Source organism: Nicotiana tomentosiformis, chromosome 6 (genome assembly GCF_000390325.3).
Source record: "Nicotiana tomentosiformis chromosome 6, ASM39032v3, whole genome shotgun sequence".
Taxonomy (NCBI): Eukaryota; Viridiplantae; Streptophyta; class Magnoliopsida; order Solanales; family Solanaceae; genus Nicotiana; species Nicotiana tomentosiformis.
The window spans coordinates 41774193-41794445 of NC_090817.1; positions in this window are offsets into that span (position 1 = coordinate 41774193).

Sequence of the window (20253 nt, forward strand, 5' to 3'; positions counted from 1 at the left end):
TTGCTTGCCCCTGCCATTTAAGAACTTTGAAGTGGACTGTTAACTCTCATACTTAGTGAAAGGTGGTGTGTTGTTAGATGTCCTCTAAGTATATACATGACTAAGTACATGCTTATAGCTAATTATTTTCATAAGCGTGAACCTGCTAGTAGGATTATTGAGGCCGATACACCTGATACCTTCTGTGCTCCTTTGAACTCCATGATTTACTTATTCAGAGTTTTTATATTAATGTGTTGTTATGCTTCTATTGCTTTCCCGTACCTATACTGATCATGTTGAGTACTCTTAAGCCTAATAAAAGTATATGGCAGTGTATGCTTGTGTGCAAACTATGATAGGTTTGATGATGTTTTGGTGTTCTGAACAGTTATTTGTAAAATCATACCTCTCCTTGTGTATAGTCACCACTGTGGTATTGGGATTTACATTGAGTGCCTCATTAGTACCTAAACCTACAGAGAAGAGTAAGTGTGAGTAGTTAGGGTATTTGGAAGTAGAATTTTATTCTTGGTTGAGCTACTCTCCATGACACAAGCACTACTTGGGGTCCTTGAGACCCTTGTAAACTTTGAAGTGTCAGGGATCCAAAGGGGTATTTTGTCCATGAATGGAATTTTACCCTAAGCCCTTAATCTATTGATATTTGCTAATCTCTTTATGTTTAGTGTTAAATGGAAATAAAGGTTTTTACTGTAAATTGCTTTACTATATGTGACGTAATATTAATTTTGCATTCTTGATTAATGTTGATTGTTACAGTTTATCTTGGGCCTATATTGGTGTTACTTATGTTTAAATAGAATATTCGGCCACATATCTAATGACTTTCTCTTACTTTCTATACATGTATCTAAACTGGGCCTGCTGAGTTCTCTAAGAACTCATGCCCAAATTCCTTACCTGAACATTGGAGTCATCAGAGCTGTTTGTCTTCGCTATATGCTGGGCCTAATTTCCTTCCGGCCCAAACCAAGAGTCGATCTCTTTCCTCTATCGCTTTTAATAATTTTCTTCTTTTGTTATTTATCAGACACTAATGATATTTGATTGAATGCTTTCTTTTATTTCTTTGAGTTATATCAATAATCTAGGCAAGCCCTTAAAACATAGGTAAAAATAAAAATAGCAATGCAACCCAGTAGTAAGCAATTTAAATTGTCAATCACTTTTTTTTAGTTCTTAACTCTTACTAACAATCTTATTTCATGTAATCTTTGAAATAAAGGTAGATTTGCAAACGAGTCAACATTTTTCTCTTTCAAAAACAAGAAGAAAATCAAAATGAACAAGAAATATTTTCAAAAAGCTGGCTATTTATGCGAATCAAATAGTGCTGCAATTAAGGACCTTTTAAATGGTTTGAACTCAAGTACAAAATTCGGAAATCAATATTCAAGGTATACCTAAAGTTTACTTCTTTAAACAATCATTACTTTTACTAGAATTATATATGTAGCCATACCATTTTAAAGGTACAGTATTTTAAACCTATCCATATTTTTTACAAAGCTTGAAAATATAAACACTATATATACTCCCAAAGTTCGTTCAATTATGTAGACTTTTCTCAAAGGCTTTTATAAGTGAAACTTATATGCTATTTTAAAAATTACATATACTATTTTCTTTCAAAATGATAAGCTCGAAATAAGACATAGAGTAAGCTATAAAATCTTTAAGCTCTAACTAAGTAGAATATAGACATCTAATTCTTTAAACCTACTCTAAGACCTATGGAGCTACCCTAGGTAGATTTTAGGGGGTGCCTAACCACTTCCCCTTAGAAGAACAAGAACCATTACCCAAAATTTCACAATTTAGCTGTTACACCCAATATTTTCATACATGGAAGTACGCCATAAATAAATTAATGAAAGTTCGGGAATGTGATTATTTTGCGATTATAAGCATTATGCCATTTCAAACAAGTGATGAGTAAATTCATAAAGGTGATAGGGGAAGCAAGTCAAAGAAAATGAATTTTCGTCCAAGTTTGAGATGTGGGATAAAATATGGCCCGAGCTAAAATACTTGGTATTTATGGACTAGTGCCATACAAGGTACCACATGATCACGATGGTATGATATATAAGGTATGTTTACATAAGTAGTATTTTAAGTAATTTGAGATAATTCTTAATTATATGAGTAATTGGTTAATGGGAGATTAACAAGTTGATTAAGATAATTGGTGGTTAATTATTGGACAAAATTCATAAAGTGGCAGCAAACCCATCTAAGGATTGTGACTCATAAGTCACTATGTTTATGTGGAAAGAGTTAAAGAGCATGAGTCATACTCATTAAATAAAGAAGAGACACATTTCATTAGCAATTTGTATAAGTCGCGAATAGATCAGAACGTTAGCCATTTTTGTCAATTCCTACAAATTTTAAAATTCTCATTTTCAAACACTCCAAATCAGACTCTAACCCTTACATTAAGCAACGTGAATTCTTGCAACCAAAAGGAATCCAACGAGAATTTTTAAAATCATAGTAACGTAAAATTTTGCGGTTCTAAAGGAGTACGTTGTAACCTTTTCTAAGAACATCATACGGATTTTTTCCTACTCTGATCTTGCCGTTACGTGTTGTCACAATTGATGTGTGTTAGAGGGATTTTCAAGAGAATCGACTCAGATATGTTAAGTCTATCCCTTCTTTCCTTTTGGCATGATCTATACGACACGAAACGGTCAAATGCACAACTTTCATAAATGATTCTATTCATAGAAGTATTAGAAGTGCCTATGTTCTTGAATTCCCATGTATCTTATTATTCTATCATCTGTTCATGGGTCTCAGAAAATATGTAAGTTGAAAAAGTTTACTTCATGATTTTATTCAAAAGCATAATGGAATTATGACATTCCGTGAGATTTTAATGATGTACTTCTCATGCATTGCATTCATTTATACATGTACATTTACCCATGACCAGATGACGTTATGTACACGTATATATATAAATATTTATATGTATTTGGGATATGGGAAAAGATTATGGCGTTATATACGCACCACCACCTAATCAGCTGGTATACATTGATGATTTTGTCCACAGTGGCCGAGATGATATTATGGGATGCCCTCACAGGCCTGATGATGTTATGAAACATGTACCTATGCACAACATGACATTTATATGCATATGCGTGACACTATAATTATTTCATGATTTACAAAGTTATCCAGACTTATAGGTTGAGTCATTTACTCTAAAATTCTTCCACGTCTGTTATGTACTTATTTATGTGCCTTAGATACTCGGTACATTATTCGTACTGATGTCCCTTTTGCCTGGGGACGCTGCGTTTCATGCCCGCAGGTCCCGATAGACAGGTTGAGAGTCCTCCAAGTAGGCTATCAGCTCAGCGGAAGATGTTGGTGCGCTCCATTTGCTCCGGAGTTGCTTGTTTGGTCAGTATGATTTAGACGCGTATTGTTTGGTATGGTGGGGCCCTGTCCCGACCTTTATGTTAAAGTGTACGCTTAGAGGCTTGTAGATAGATGTCATGTATACGAATGCTTGTATGGCCTTGTCGGCCTATGTTTTGAGTATATGAAAGATCATGCCGGCCTTATCGGCCCGTACGTCATATGCATAAGTTTGGATTACATGTTTGGTCGTCTAATGTCGAGTATTTTCCCAACATTTTATTCTATTATCTCACGCAGCCTCTCTGGCTCATTTACCTATGTAGTATGATACAAAAGATACGCTACATAGGTAGTCGGCTGAGTAAGGTACCGGGTGCCCGTCGCGGACTCCAACGCAACTACCGAAAGGAAAGGTTAGACCCCAGAATAATAGAAATCAGTATGGGCTGGTGAACAAGATAAACTAAATGTAAATTAAGGGACAGAGTGATTGGATAATAGTCGGCATTATGAGAGTTTCCGATTTCGTTTCGGCGATGATAGAATGGACAACAAAAGAAGATTCATGAAAAAACAAATTCAGAAAATGGTTATTCAGGAAGGCGCTTCCCTAAAGCAAACAATATGAGTAAAGTTAAACTTAAGAAAATGTATGTGCCAATTACACTAAGTGTCACCCTCGTGAGTAAGGAATTTTGTTATCCTTGGTACAGAAGGATTACCACAAGGTGAGTAAGGGTCATCGATGATGTGAAAGGATGCCAAAGATGAAGAGGTAAAACATCTGTTGGTAGGTTATCATAGCTCCAACTCTTACTACTCCCCAAAATTGGGGCAAAAGGGGGGGGGATATGGAATGATGTGGCATTAAGCCAGAATTAAGTGGTTCTAGTAATTATGGAATGGTAAAGGAAGAATGCGAAAAAAATGAAAAAGGGATGAGATTGTAATTATCCAAAGCCTACATATATGCTACAACTCCAGAACTTATGCAAGCGCGACGTCAAGGAAATGAAGTAAGGTTCCTGCCCGAGATGTTATTGATAAATAAGGAGCCAGTGTGAGACGTAAGTTAAGATAAAGGAAATAACCCCGAGAGAGATATCATGGAATATTGATATGAAAATGCCCAACGAGTAATTAGTAGTTGATTCAAGAAGAGCCTAGTTATGGCTAGATAAGAGGATACAGACGAAGTAGCAGATCTGCAAGATAAATATAGTAAAACCCCATATAGTGAATTCAGCCTCGCAGTAATGTTATTGTAATACATAAGAAATGTTCAGATAGGAGTTGGGGTTGTTAAAGGTACCGTATGAGTATTACGGGAATAAAGGAGAGTGCCACTAGTAAGACAGTCAAAATATCAGTTCAGAAGCAACCCTACAAGCGCAAGGGCATGGAGGTAAGTAACTACGTATAATTGTAGGCGAGGAAGGATATCAAAAATTCTATCGGGAATACGATGTAATAAGATCGCAGCTTTACAAGAGTTAGAGGGTCCTCCCTAAGTACTACAATGAAAGACTAGCTGAGGAAATAAGAAAGAAGGCTTCAACCTAAGCACAACGACCTAAAGATGAAATGGTCTTATAACAACAGTCTCACAGCAACATTGTATGCACTCCATAAGAAAGTGGCACCTATCGTGGTTGATAAAGGGAAAGAAAAAATCAAAAGGGTGATATTCAAGATCATATGGGTTGTATGGAATTTCAATATGTGTGGGCACTAAAATAAGCCAAGTATTCATGCAACAAGGGGCAGAACGAACAGGGAAAGTAATTGCTAACATTTAAAGAAAGTTGAGAAGGAACGGAAGGAATAATTCGATCAATGATCCAGAGTTAGTTACGTTATGAGTGCACTTAAGAGTTCAGAATATTATCCATGCAGCATATATGTTGACGATCATACAGCTGTAGAAGACTCCGGTATAAGTTAAAAAATGAATTGAGCACAGGTCATAGATCGAATGGTTAAAGGATTATATCATGTATATTCCATAGCGCCCATGAAAGGCTAAACATAATAAATAAATGCCAGGAGCCACAGATCTTAAGATAGCTTAAGCCTACATAAAGGCTAATTAGAAGGAAGAGGAAACTAAAGCGTTACATCAACTAAGTAAATTAAGAGTCTGCTTATTGGACCCAAAAAGTTATAGACATCATGATTGAGAACATTGCAGAATCACTCTTAATATCAGAGGTGCAAGAGAGATAATAAAACCATATTCTGCAATGGCTCTACAAGGAAGCCAGTTAGAAAGAGTGCCAACCTTATAAGAAGTCAGTATGAACCTCTCAGCGGATTGTGTATACACCAGATGTGCAAGTATTATAATAGAGCTTCAAGTTGTGAATATGAATTATACCTATGTGGAAGGGAAGTCATGAAAGAGATAAAAGATATGATGCGAGATTTTAAGGTAAGTAAGGTAAAAGTGAACTATGTACGAGATACTCAGATGCAGAAGGTTGGGAATAGTCCATACTTAGGATAGAAGGCTAGAAGCGTAGGGATTCAATATCAATAGCGGCGTCGACAGTGGCATATCTTCCAGCCTATGGTTTATAGTTATCGAGAGGTCTAGTTAAAAGAGTAAAGAAGATTTTGAGATGATGTGATGTCTCACTTGATGTTCTAGAAAAGCATAAACAAATCAGTTGCAAGCTAAAGTATGGTAGAGCGATAAGGTTTTAGGAAGACAGGAGTAAGGATAAGAAAAAGCAAGTGAGAAGGTGACAAAAATGGATAAGTCCTCAGGATTAAGCCCGTGAAAACAAGAAGAGTGATGGTTTCTCTAAGTTATACAAAGCTCACTATAGCCTGAATGAACTCAAAGGAGTCTAAGACTAATAGCATTTAGAAGAGATGGAATGCTACCCTGGTAATAGAATGAGGGTGTAATTATGATAAATAAAGGATGACGTTTGGGTCTTCGATTGAGTAATGATCTGACGAAGTAAAGAAAGGGATCTCATGAATTGGACATGATTAAAATACCCACACAAGATAAATCACATTGGGATGCTATGAGATACGGTCATGAAAGCATGGTATCGCCCCAGGTGGATCAGTCTAATCATTTCAGATGTTCCCCGATGAAAGGTGGACCCTAACGGCAGTGTTACATAAAAGGTTAAGTTATCAGGGGTAGATTATAGATCAATATTGAGGTGAATCAACAATGGATGGATGAAAGTTATAAAGTATGAGATGAGATTAGGCCGTCATTCATGAGATGAACAGTAATGAGGAAGCAGCAAAAGACATAGATTTATATATATGGGATAAGAAACAAACGTAACCTGGAGTTTGGTAGCAGACCTCAGTAACGATAAATCAAGGTAAGAGTTATGGTATATTATGACCTACTTATATATAGAATATTCATACAGATGGATAACCGGGTCTATGAAACAAGATATAGCAATATTCGTAAGTTCGACAACGTACTGAGCGAAGAACTTCAATATGCCTATAGATGCCCTGAGGGACATCTTGTCAAGCTCTGTATATGTTTACAAAGTGAGGCCTAGAGATGGGCTAAAAGCTGGAGGAAAAAGGAGAGAAGAGACGCATAAGAGCACTTACAAGGTCAAAGTGGTACATGCCACATGATAGAAGGTAGCAACAGTTACGAGACTGGAAGGATTCCGACCATAAGTCATGGTGTGAGAAAAAGGCCTAATTGGGGGGGGGGATGCCCTAGCCTTTGAATTTATTCACAGAACAGTTGCCTAGATGGCAAGAAGAGTATTAAAGTATTCGCAAGAGCTATGGGTTATGAGAATAATTAGTGCATCAGTCAACATTCGAGGACGAATGTTCCAAAGGGGGGAATAATGTTACACCCCATGTTTTTATACATGGATGTACGCCATAATTAAATTAATGGAAGTTTGGGAATGTGATTATTTTGAGATTATAAGCATTATGCCATTTCAAACAAGTGATGAGTAAATTCCTAAAGGTGAGAGGGGAAGCAAGTCAAAGAAAATGAATTTTCGTCCAAGTATGACATGTGGGATAAAATATGGCACGAGCTAAACTATTCGGTATTTATAGACTAGTGCCATTCAAGGTACCACATGACCACGATGTTATGATGTATAAGGTGTGTTAACATGAGTAGTATTTTAAGTAATTTAAGATAATTCTTAATTATGTGGGTAATTGATTAATGGGAGATTAACAAGTTGATTAAGATAATTGGTGGTTAATTATTGGGCAAAATCCATAACGTGGCAGCAAACCCATCTAAGGATTGTGACTCATAAGTCACTATGATTATGTGGAAAGACTTAAAGAGCATAAGTCATACTCATTAAATAAAGAAGAGACACATTTCATTAGCAATTTTTATAAGTCGTGAATAGATCAGAACGTTAGCCATTTTTGTCAATTCCTACAAATTTTCAAATTCTCATTTTCAAACACTCCAAATAAGATTCCAACCCTTACATTAATCAACATGAATTCTTGCAACCAAAAGGAATCCAACGAGAATTTTTAAAATCATAGTAACGTAATATTTTTTGGTTCTAAAGGAGTACGATGCAACCTTTTCCAAGAACATCATATGGATTTTTTCCTACTCTGATCTTGCTGTTACGTGTTGTCGCAATTGATGTGTGTTAGAGGGATTGTCAAGAGAATTGACTCAGGTATGTTAAGGCTATCCCTTCTTTCCTTTTGGCATGATCTATACGACACGAAATGAGCAAATGCAGAACTTCCATAAATGACTCTATTCATAGAAGTATTAGAAGTGCCTATGTTATTGAAATCCCATGTATCTTATTATTCTATTATCTGTTCATGGATCTCGGAAAATACGTAAGTTGAAAAAGTTTACTTCATGATATTATTCAAAGGCATAATGGCCTTATGACATTCCGAGAGATTTTAACGATGTACTTCTCATGCATTGCATTCATTTATACATGTACATTGACCCATGACCAGATGGCATTATATACATGTACGCACCACCACCTGATCAGCTGGTATACGTTGATGATTTTGCCCACAGTGGTCGAGATGATATGATGGGATGCCCTCAGAGGCCTGATGATGTTATGAAACATGTACCTATGCATGACATGACATTTATATGCATATGCATGACACTATAATTATTTCATGATTTACAGAGTTATCCAGACTTACAGGTTGAGTCATTTACTCTATATTTCTTCCACGTATGTTATGTACTTATTTATGTGCCTTACATACTCGGTACATTATTCGCACTGACGTCCCTTTTGCCTGGGGACACTGTGTTTCATGCCCGCAGGTTCCGATAGACAGTTCGAGAGTCCTCCAAGTAGGTTATCAGCTCAGCAAAAGATGTTTGTGTGCTCCATTTGCTTAGGAGTTGCTTGTTTGGTCAGTATGATTTAGACGCGTATTATTTGGTATGGCGGGGCCCTGTCCCGACCTTTATGTTAAAGTGTACTCTTAGAGGCTTGTAGATAGATGTTATGTATACGAATGCTTGTATGGCCTTGTCGGCCAATGTTTTGAGTATATGAAAGATCATGCCGGCCTTACCGGCCGTTACGTCATATGCATAAGTTTGGATTACATGTTGGGTCGTCCAATGCCGAGTAATTTCCCCATGTTTTATTCTATTTATCTTACGACAACCTCTCTGGCTCATTTACCTATGGTAGTATGATACGAAAGATACGCTACGTAGATACTCGGTTAAGTAAGGTACCGGGTACCCGTCGCGGCCCATCGGTTTGGGTCGTGACATTAGCAGACCAATAGGATAATGATACTAATGACTAAAACAGGTACCCTAGTAAACCTTTAAATATTAGGTGGGGTAGAGTGGCCATCAGAAAGCAAGCTCCCTCGAACTATAGGCGAGGCGATTCATAGGTGATTTTGCACGGAGCTCCGCCTATGGCCAATATGGCCTGCGGGTAGCCACCCTCAACGACTGGTTTGCCTCCCCAGTCCATAACTTTATTTCCTAACCCAACCTCAAACAATTCTCAGCACTTAGATTTCTCAAAAATAATAAAACCTAGTTCATTAAATGCAAACATGTATGTAAACAATACTGCCCAGGCTGTTACGCCAATTCCTATCAAGCCTGTCCAATTTTTACATGGAGAACCACTCAAAAAGTGGACTGAATCAGAGGTATATCGAATGTACATCATTGAGGAATTTCAATATGCTGTCATATGTAAGTTCTCTTATGGGTGGCTTGAATTGCATGAAATACATAGAATGTTTCCCTCTCAATGTGGAATAAAAGGAGAATGTAACGTTGGATTTTTAAGGCATAAGCATGTATTGATTAGATTGACATTGTTTGAAGATTTTGTGAATTTAACGTTCAAGAGTGCATATTATTTGATGGCGAAGGATGGGTACCAATATCAAATGTGACCTCTTATTTCTCATGTTAAGTTTAAAGTTAATGAGGAGATTCCTTTAGCCATTGTCACGATCCGAAATTTCCCACCGACGGGACCGTGATGGCGCCTAATATTTCACTTGCCAGGCAAGCCAACGTTAGAGAATCATTAAACCAATTCCTTATTTCCATTCAGTAAATACCAATAATTAACTAAAATAAAATATAATAAGTGCAGATTATCATAAAACTGTATTAATTACTACCACCCGGATCTGGAGTCACAATTCACGAGCATTCTAGAATTTACTACAAGTAATAGTCTGAAAGAAATACAACTGTCTGAATGAAAGAAAAAAGTAGGACATAAAAAGACAGACGGGGACTTCAAGGTTTGTGAACGCCGACAGATCTATCATGAGTTTCCGCCACAACGGACCAATAGCAAATCTCGATCAACCTGAGTCGGTATCAAAATCTGCATAGAAAGTGCAGAGTGCAACATCAGTACAACCGACCCCATGTACTGGTAAGTGTCGAGCCTAACCACGATGATGTAGCGACAAGGCTAAGGCAAGGCACCTACAATCAACCCGTACAATTTAACAGTGTAAACGCAAATAACAGGAATGAAGAACTAAACAGGAAATGTGATGAGGGGAGAAATATTGAGGGGAATACAGATAAAGAACTACAACAGAATGATCACCGGAGCAGTCAATATACCATGAATCAACATGAATAATGAATACAGTAAAGAAAAATGCACGGCATCACCCTTTGTGCTTTTACTCTCAATCTCACCATAAAATTAATAGAAATGGCACGACATCACCCTTCGTGCTTTTACTCTCATATCATGGCACGACATCACCCTTCATGCATTAACACTCACAATATGGCACGACATCACCCTTCGTGCATTAACACTCACAATATAGCACGGCATCACCCTTTGTGCATTAACACTCTCCCTTACCATAATGCAATGCATGAATAACAACAGGGAGAGAGAATAACAAGTACAAACATTACTTCAATATTTGGTTCCATAATATTAATCTCAACTTTGAAATAAAAACTCAATTATCACCAGAAAATTCCGTAAACATGATAAGAACGATAATTTGAACAACACCAGTATAACACATAGCAGTTTGGCATAGGAATAAGATAATATAAGAAAAACAGAGAAACATGGAAAACAAGTAAATTGGCGACGCATAAGTACTCGTCACCTCACATATACGCCGCTCACATGAATTTCACTTAGCAAATAATCTAAAGTTCCTAATTCCCTCAAGTCAGGGTTAGACATAACACTTACCTCGCTCCGAAGGCCACTTAATTCTCAATCACAGCTTTTTCTTTGGAATTCACCTCCAAACCAATCGTATCTATTTAAAAATGACTCAATAATATCAAATATTGCTAAATGAATCAATTATATTTCATAAATTAAATTTCACAATGTTTCCTCCAAAAAGTCAAAAAATCGACCTCGGGCCCGCTTGTTCAAAACCCGAGATTCGGACCAAAATCTTTTCACCCATTCACCCCCGAGCCCGAATATATAATTGGTTGTGGAATCCGACCTCAAATCGAGGTCTAAATTCCCAAATTCCCGAAATTCCTAGTTTCTACCCTAACCCCTAATTCTACCATAAAAACTCTAGAGTTTTGGTTAAAAATTCAAGAAATGTAATGGGTAATTCAAAGAAAATGGTTTAGAATCACTTACCAACACTTTGGGGAACAAAATGACTCTTGGAAATCGCCTCTACCCGTTTGGTTCTTGAAAATGTTGAAGAAATGGCTCAAACCGTGTTTGGAGTATGTTTTAAGCCACTGGACATGCCTTCATCGCGTTCGCGAGAGGCCTGTCGTGATCACGATGCACAGCGGCCTAAGGCCTTTGCGTTCATGAGTCTTCCTACGCGTTCGAATAAGGCAACTCCTCCCTAGCCTTCGCGTTCGCGACCCAGTGGATGCGTTCACGTAGAAGAACATGACCAACCCTCCCCCAGGTCCCTAATTGCTTCGCGTTCGCAAAGGGTAAATCCCCCATCACTTAGTGTTCGCGACTAGGCCTTCGCGTTCGCGAAGAAGAATTCTCAGCCTCACCAGTTTACTCTTCGCGTTCGCGAGAGGACCTACGCGAACGCGGAGAAGGGTATGCCAGACACTAGAATATGCAGAAACCAGATTTTTCCCAAGTCCAAAACATCCCGTGGCCTATCCGAAACTCACCCGAGCCCTCGGGGATCCAAACCAAACATGCACACAAGTCTAAAAACATCATACGAACTTGCTCGCACGATCAAATCACCAAAATAACACCTAGAACTCTAAATTTAGCACCAATTCAAATGAAATTCTCAAGAATACTTTAAAACTTCTAATTTCTCAACTGGACGTCCGAACCACGTCAAATAAACTCCATTTCTCACCAAATTTCACAGATATGTCTTAAATTTCATAATGAACCTGTACCGGGCTCCGGAACCTAAATATAGACCCGATACTAACAATGCCAAATATCAATCAATTCTTAAAAATAAATAATTTCCAAACTTTTAATTTTTATCAAAAATTCATAACTCAAGCTAGGGACCTCCAAATTGGATTTCGGGCATACGCCCAGATCCCATACTTCGATACGGACCTACCAGGACCGTTAAAGAACGGATCCGGGCCCGTTTACCAAAAATGCTGAATGAAGTCAACTAAAATCAACTTTTGAGGCAAAAATTCTTATTTTCATTAGTTTTCAACATAAAAGTTTTCTGGAAACCTGTCCGGACTGTGCACGCAAATCGAGGAGGGTAAAAATGAGATTTTTAAGGCTTAAGAGCGCAGATTCGAGTTCTAAAACATAAGATGACCTTTTGGATCATCACATTCTCCACCTCTAAAACAACCGTTCGTCCTCGAACGGACATAGAAAAATACCTAGGCTGGTGAAAAGGTGGGGATATCTACTCCGCATATCGGACTCGGACTCCCAAGTAGCTTCCTCAATAGGCTGACCTCTCCACTACACTCGAACTGAAGGGTAACTCTTTGACCTCCACTAACGAACCTGTCGGTCTAGAATGGCCACCTGGTCCACCTCATAACTCAAATCCTTGTCCAACTGGACAGAGCTAAAATCTAACACGTGGGACGGGTCACCATGATATTTTACAGAGCATAGACACATGGAATACCGGATGAACTGATGATAACCCTGGAGGCAACGCAAGTCTATAAGCTACCTTCCCCACTTTCTCAAGGATCTCAAATGACTCGATATACCTAGGGCTCAACTTTCCCTTCTTCCCAAATCTCATAACACCCTTCATGGGCGATACCCGAAGCAATATTATTTCTCCAACCATGAATGCAATATCACAAACTTTACGGTTAGCATAACTCTTTTACCTGGACTGAGCTGTACGAAGTCGATCCAGTATAATCTTGACCTTGTCCAAGGCCTCCTGAACTAAATCTGTACCCAATAACTGAGCCTCCCCTGGCTCAAACCACCCAACTGGCGACCTACACCGTCTACCATATAATGCCTCATAGGGAGCCATCAGAATGCTCGACTGGTAGTTGTTATTGTAGGCAAACTCCGCTAATGGCAAAATCTGATCCCAAGAACCTTCAAAGTCAATAACACAGGCGCGGAGCATATCCTTCAAGATCTGAATAGTATGCTCGGACTGCCCATCCGTCTGAGGATGAAATGCTGTTCTCAATTCAACCCGCGTACCCAACTCACGCTGCACTGCCCTCCAACAGTGTGAGGTAAACTGCGTACCTCGATAAGAAATGATAGACACGGGCACACTGTGAAGACGGACGATCTCACGAATATAAATCTCTGCCAACCGCTCCGAGGAATAGGTAACTGCCACAGGAATAAAATGCGTTGACTTAGTCAGCCTATCCACAATGACCCAAACTGCATCGAACCTCCTCTGAGTCCGTGGGAGTCCAACAACAAAGTCCATTGTGATACACTCCCACTTCCACTCAGGAATATCTAACCTCTGAAGTAAACCACCAGGTCTCTGATGCTCACACTTTACCTGCTGGCAATTTAGGCACCGAGCTACATAGGCAACTATGTCTTTCTTCATTTGCCTCCACCAATAATGTTGCCTCAAGTCCTGATACATCTTAGCGCCGGCCGGATGAATATAATACCGGGAATTTTAGGACTCCTCAAGGATCAACTCACGAAGTCTATCCATATTAGGCATACAAATATGACCCTGCATCCTCAAAACTCTATCATCTCCAATAGTAACATGCTTGGCACCACCGTGCCGCACTGTGTTTCTAAGGACAAGTAAATGAGGATCGTCATCCTGCCGATCTCTGATGCGCTTAAATAAAGAAGACCGAGCAACTGTACAAGCTAGAACACGGCTGGGCTCAGAAACATCTAACCTCACGAACTGGTTGGCCAAGGCCTGAACATCCAATGCAAGCGGTCTCTCACCAACTGGAATATATGCAAGGCTACCCATACTGACTGACTTTCTACTCAAAGCATCGGCCACCACATTAGACTTCCCGGGATGATACAATATGGTGATATCGTAGTCTTTCAATAGCTTCAGCCACCTCCTCTGCCTCAAATTGAGTTCCTTCTGCTTGAACAAATACTGCAAGCTCCGATGATCAGTGAATACCTCACATGGCACGCCATAAAGATAGTGCCTACAAATCTTCAGCGCGTGAACGATGGCTACCAGCTCTAGATCATGAACATGGTAGTTCTTCTTGTGAACCTTCAGCTGCCTTGAAGCATATGTAATAACCTTGCCACCCTGCATCAATACCGCACCCAGACCAATACGAGATGCATCACAATATACAGTATAAGATCCTGAACCTGTGGGTAACACCAATACCGGTGCCGTAGTCAAAGCTGTCTTGAGCTTCTGAAAGCTCGCTTCACACTCGTCTGACCACCTGAACGGGGCACCCTTCTATGTCAATCTGGTTAACAGGGCTGCTATAGATGAAAACCCCTCCACAAATCGAGTGTAATAGCCTGCCAAACCCAGGAAACTACGGATCTCTGTAGCTGATGTGGGTCTAGGCCAATTCTGGACTGCCTCAATCTTCTTAGGATCCACCTGAATACCCTCTGCTGATACAACGTGACCCAAGAAAGCAACTGAACTCAACCAAAACTCGCATTTTGATAACTTAGCATATAACTGGCTGTCTTTCAGAGTCTGAAGAACGATGTGAATGTGCTGCTCATGCTCCTCTCGACTGTGGGAGTAGATCAAGATATCATCAATAAACACAACCACAAAGGAATCCAGGCAGGGTTTGAACATCTGGTTCATCAAATCCATGAATGCTGTCGGGGCATTTGTCAGCCCAAATGACATTACTAGAAATTCATAATGCCCATACCGAGTCTGAAAAGCTGTCTTAGGAACATTGAATGCCCTAATCCTTAACTGATGGTAGCCAGATCTCAAATCAATCTTTGAAAACACCTTGGTACCCTGAAGCTGATCAAATAAATCATCAATCCTCGGCAATGGATACTTGTTCTTGACGGTGACTTTGTTCAACTGCCGATAGTCTATACACATCCTCATCGATCCATCTTTCTTCTTCACAAACAACACAGGTACACCCCAGGGGAGACACTAGGTCTAATGAAGCCCTTTTCAAGCAAATCTTGCAACTGCTCCTTCAATTTCTTCAACTCTGGTGGGGCCATGCGGTATGGCTGAATGGAAATGGGCTGAGTGCCCGGAGCCAAATCAATGCAGAAATCAATATCCCTGTCGAGTGGCATCCCCGGCAGGTCTGCAGGAAACACCTCTGGAAACTCATGAACAACCGGCACTGAATCCATGGAAGGAACCTCTGCACTAGAATCGCGGACATAAGCCAAATAAGCTAGACACCCCTTCTCGACCATATGCCGAGCCTTCATATAAGAGATAACCCTGCTGGCAGAATGGCCAAGATTCCTTCTCCACTCTAATCGAGGAAACCCCTGCAAGGCTAAGGTCACCATCTTGGCATGACAATCTAATATAGCATGATAAGGTGACAGCCAATCCATACCCAGTATGGCATCAAAATCAACCATGTCGAGAAGTAAAAGATCTACACGAGTCTCAAGACTCCAAATGGTGACCACATACGAATGATAAACATGATCTACCACAATAGTATCTCCCACTAGTGTGGACACATACACAGGAGCACTCAAAGAATCATGGGGCCCAATCAAATAGGTAGCAAAATAGGATGACACATAGGAGTAAGTAGATCCCAGATCAAATAGAATTGAAGCATCTCTACTGTAAACTGAAATAGTACCTGTGATAACAGCGTCAGATGACTCAGCCTCAGTCCTGGCTGGGAAAGCATAACATTGGGGCTGGGCCCCACCACCCTGAACTACGTCCCTGGGATGGCCTCTAGCTGGCTGGTCTCCACCTCTAACGGCTTGACCTCCAACCTCTAACTGTCTGGCCCCTACCTCTGGCTGTCTAACCCCTGCCTCTAGCTGGCTGAGCAGGTGGTGCAGCAACTGGAGTCGGAACCATGGCACGAGAACTTTGATGCTGTGAGCTGCCCGTTGCCCAAGGGAAAAATCTGGCAATATGCCTTGGATCACCACAAGTATAACATAACCTCGGCTGCTATGACTGCTGACCCTGAAACTGACCCTATCGACCTGAATAACCACCCTGATAACTCTGGAGTGGAGGTGCACTAATAGGAGCTGGTGGTGCACTGTAGGCTAGCTGGTCAGAATAATGCATCTGAGGGCCACGACCACCTGAGGCACCGTGGGATTCCTGGAGCGCTGAATGAAATGGCCTGGGAGGTTGGTCTCTACCAAAAGTACTCCTACCTCTAGATGAGGCACCGCTGAACTCACTGGAATGACGAGGCCTCTTGTCAGACCCCTGACCTCCCTGAGTAAGAACCATCTCGACTCATCTGGCGACATTAGCAGCCGCCTGAAAAGAAATCTCACTCCTAGTCTCCTTAGCCATCTGCAATCTGATAGGCTGAGCAAGTCCATCAATAAACCTCCTCACCCTCTCTCTTTTGGTCGGAAGCAGAAGAATAGCATGACAGGCCAAACCCACAAAACGGGTCTCATACTGAGTAACTGCCATACCGCCCTGCTGGAGACGCTCAAACTGACGGCGATGCTCCTCTCTTAATGTGATAGGCAGAAACTTCTCTATGAAGAGCTGAGAGAACTGGTCCTAAGTAAGAGCAGGCGACCCAGCTGGTCTGGTCAACAAGTAATCTCTCCACCATTTCTTGGCGGAACCAGTCATCTGAAATGCAGCAAAATTGACCTCATTGGTCTCATCTATACCCATGTTGCGTAGAACCTCATGACAACTGTCAAGATACTCCTGGGGGTCCTCTAAAGGAGCATCACTGAAGTGAATAGGAAAGAGCCTTGTAAACCTGTCCAATCTCCATAAAGCTTCAGAAGACATAGCTGGCCCATCTCCGACCTGTGCCGCAAGAACCGACTGAACTAACCTGATTGGCTGAGCTGCTGGAGCCTGATACTGGGGAGCTATCTGCTTCGGAGCGGGAGTGGTAGGAGTCTGGGCTCCTCTTCCAATCTGAGAGACTGCTGGTGCCATAGGAAATGCACCATTCTGGGCCACACTCTCCATAAGGCCCACCAAATGGACCAAAGCGTCCTGAAGTACTAGGGTAGCAATGAACCCCTCCGGAACCTGAGCTGGTCCAACAGGAACACTCTGGGCTAGAACCTCCTTGTCAATCTCTATCTGAGGCTCCACTACTGGGGCTACTGCTCGGGCCCTAGGCTGAGCCCTGCCCCTGCCTCGACCTCTGGCACGGCCTCGACCTCTACCATGCGTAGGAGCTATCACTGGAGGCTTTGGCAGCTGCTCAGCTGAGGAAGCGGTACGTGTTCTCACCATTTGTGAGAGAATAAGAGTAGAATATTTCAATCAGTATTGAGAAAGAAAAATCTCACGACAAGGAAGAATAGAAGTGAAACTTGTTCCTAAATTTCATAGCCTCTGGAAGATAAGCACAAACGTCTCTGTACCGATCCTCCAGACTCTACTAAGCTTGCTGGTGAATCGTGAGACCTATGTAACCTAGTGCTCTGATACAAACTATCATGACCCGATATTTCCCACTGACGGGACCGTGATGGCACCTAACATTTCACTTGCCAGGCAAGCCAACGTTAGAGAATCATTAAACCAATTCCTTATTTCCATTCAGTAAATAACAATAATTAACTAAAATAAAATATAATAAGTGTGGAATATCATAAAACTGTATTAATTACTACCACCTGGATCTGGAGTCACAATTCATGAGCATTCTAGAATTTACTACAAGTAATAGTCTGAAAGAAATACAACTGTATGAATGAAGGAAAACAATAGGACATAAAAAGATAGATGGGGACTTCAAGGACTGTGAATGCCGATAGATCTACCTTGAGTCTCCGGACATCGGACCAATAGCAAATCTCGATCAACCTAAGCCGGTATCAAATTCTACATAGAAAGTGCAGAGTGCAGCATCAGTACAACCGACCCCATGTACTGGTAAGTATCGAGCCTAACCTCGACGAAGTAGTGACGAGGCTAAGGCAAGGCACCTACAATCAACCTGTACAATTTAACAGTGTATACGCAAATAACAGGAATGAAGAACTAAACAGGAAGTGTCGAGAGGGGAGACATACTGAGGCGAATACAGATAAAGAACTACAACAGAATGATCACCGGAGCAGTCAATATACCATGAATCAACATGAATAATAAATACAGTAAAGAAAAATGCACGGCATCACCCTTCGTGCTTTTACTCCAAATCTCACCATAAAATTAATAGAAACGGCATGGCATCACCCTTCGTGCCTTTACTCTCATATCATGGCACGACATAACCCTTCGTGCATTAACACTCACAATATGGCACGTCATCACCCTTCGTGCATTAACACTCTCCCTTACCATAATGCAATCCATGAATAACAACAGAGAGATAGAATAACAAGTACAAACCTTACTTCAACATTTGGTTCCATAATATCAATCTCAACTTTGAAATAAAAACTCCATTATCACCAGAAAATTCCGTAAACATGATAAGAGCGATAATTTGAACAGCACCAGTATAACACGTAGCAATTTGGCATAGGAATAAGATAATAAAAGAAAAATAGAGAAACATGGAAAATAAGTAAATTGGCGGCGCATAAGTACTCATCACCTTACATATACGCCGCTTACATGAATTTCACTTAGCAAATAATCTAAGGTTCCTAATTCCCTAAAGTCAGGGTTAGACAAAATACTTACCTCGCTATGAAGGCCACTTAATTCTCAATCACAGCTTTTCCTTTGGAATTCACCTCCAAACCACTCGTATCTATTCAAAAATGCCTCAATAATATCAAATATTGCTAAAGGAATCAATTATATTTCATAAATTAAATTTCTCAATATTTCCTCCAAAAAGTCAAAAAATTGACCCCGGGCCCGCTTGGTCAAAACCCGAGGTTCGGACCAAAATCTATTCACCCATTCACCCCCGAGCCCGAATATATAATTGGTTGTGGAATCCGACTTCAAATCGAGGTCTAAATTCCCAAATTACCAAAATCCCTAGTTTCTACCCTAACCCCTAATTCTACCATGAAAACTCTAGATTTTTGGTTAAAGATTCAAGAAAAGTAATGGGTAATTGAAAGAAAATGGTTTAGAATCACTTACCAACACTTTGGGGAAGAAAATGACCCTTGAAAATCGCCTCTACCTGTTTGGTTCTTGAATATGTTGAAGAAATGGCTCAAACCAGTGTTTGGAGTTTGTTTTAAGCCACTGGACAGGCCTTCATCGTGTTCGCGAGAGGCCTGTCGCGATCGCGATGCACAGCGGCCTAAGGCCTTCGTGTTCGTGAGTCTTCCTATGCATTCGCGTAAGGCAACTCCCCCCTAGCCTTCGCGTTCGTGACCCAGTGGATGCGTTCGCGTAGAAGAACATGACCAACCCTCCCCCAAGTCCCCAAGTGCTTCGCGTTCGCGATGGTCAGGTTGCGTTAGCGAAGGGTAAATCCCCCATCACTTCGCGTTCGTGACCAGGCCTTCGTTTTCGCGAAGAAGAAGTCTCAGCCTCACCAGTTTACTCTTCGTGTTCGCGAGAGGACCTTCGCGAACATGAAAAAGGATATGCCAGACACCAGAATCTGCAGAAACCAGATTTTTCCCAAGTCCAAAACATCCCGTGGCCTATCCGAACTCACCCAGGCCCTCGGGGCTCCTAACCAAACATGCACACAAGTCTAAAAATATCATACGAACTTGCTCACATAATCAAATTGCCAAAATAACACCTAGAACTCTAAATTTAGCACCAATTTAAATGAAATTCTCAAGAACACTTTAAAACTTCTAATTTCTCAACTGGACGTCCGAATCA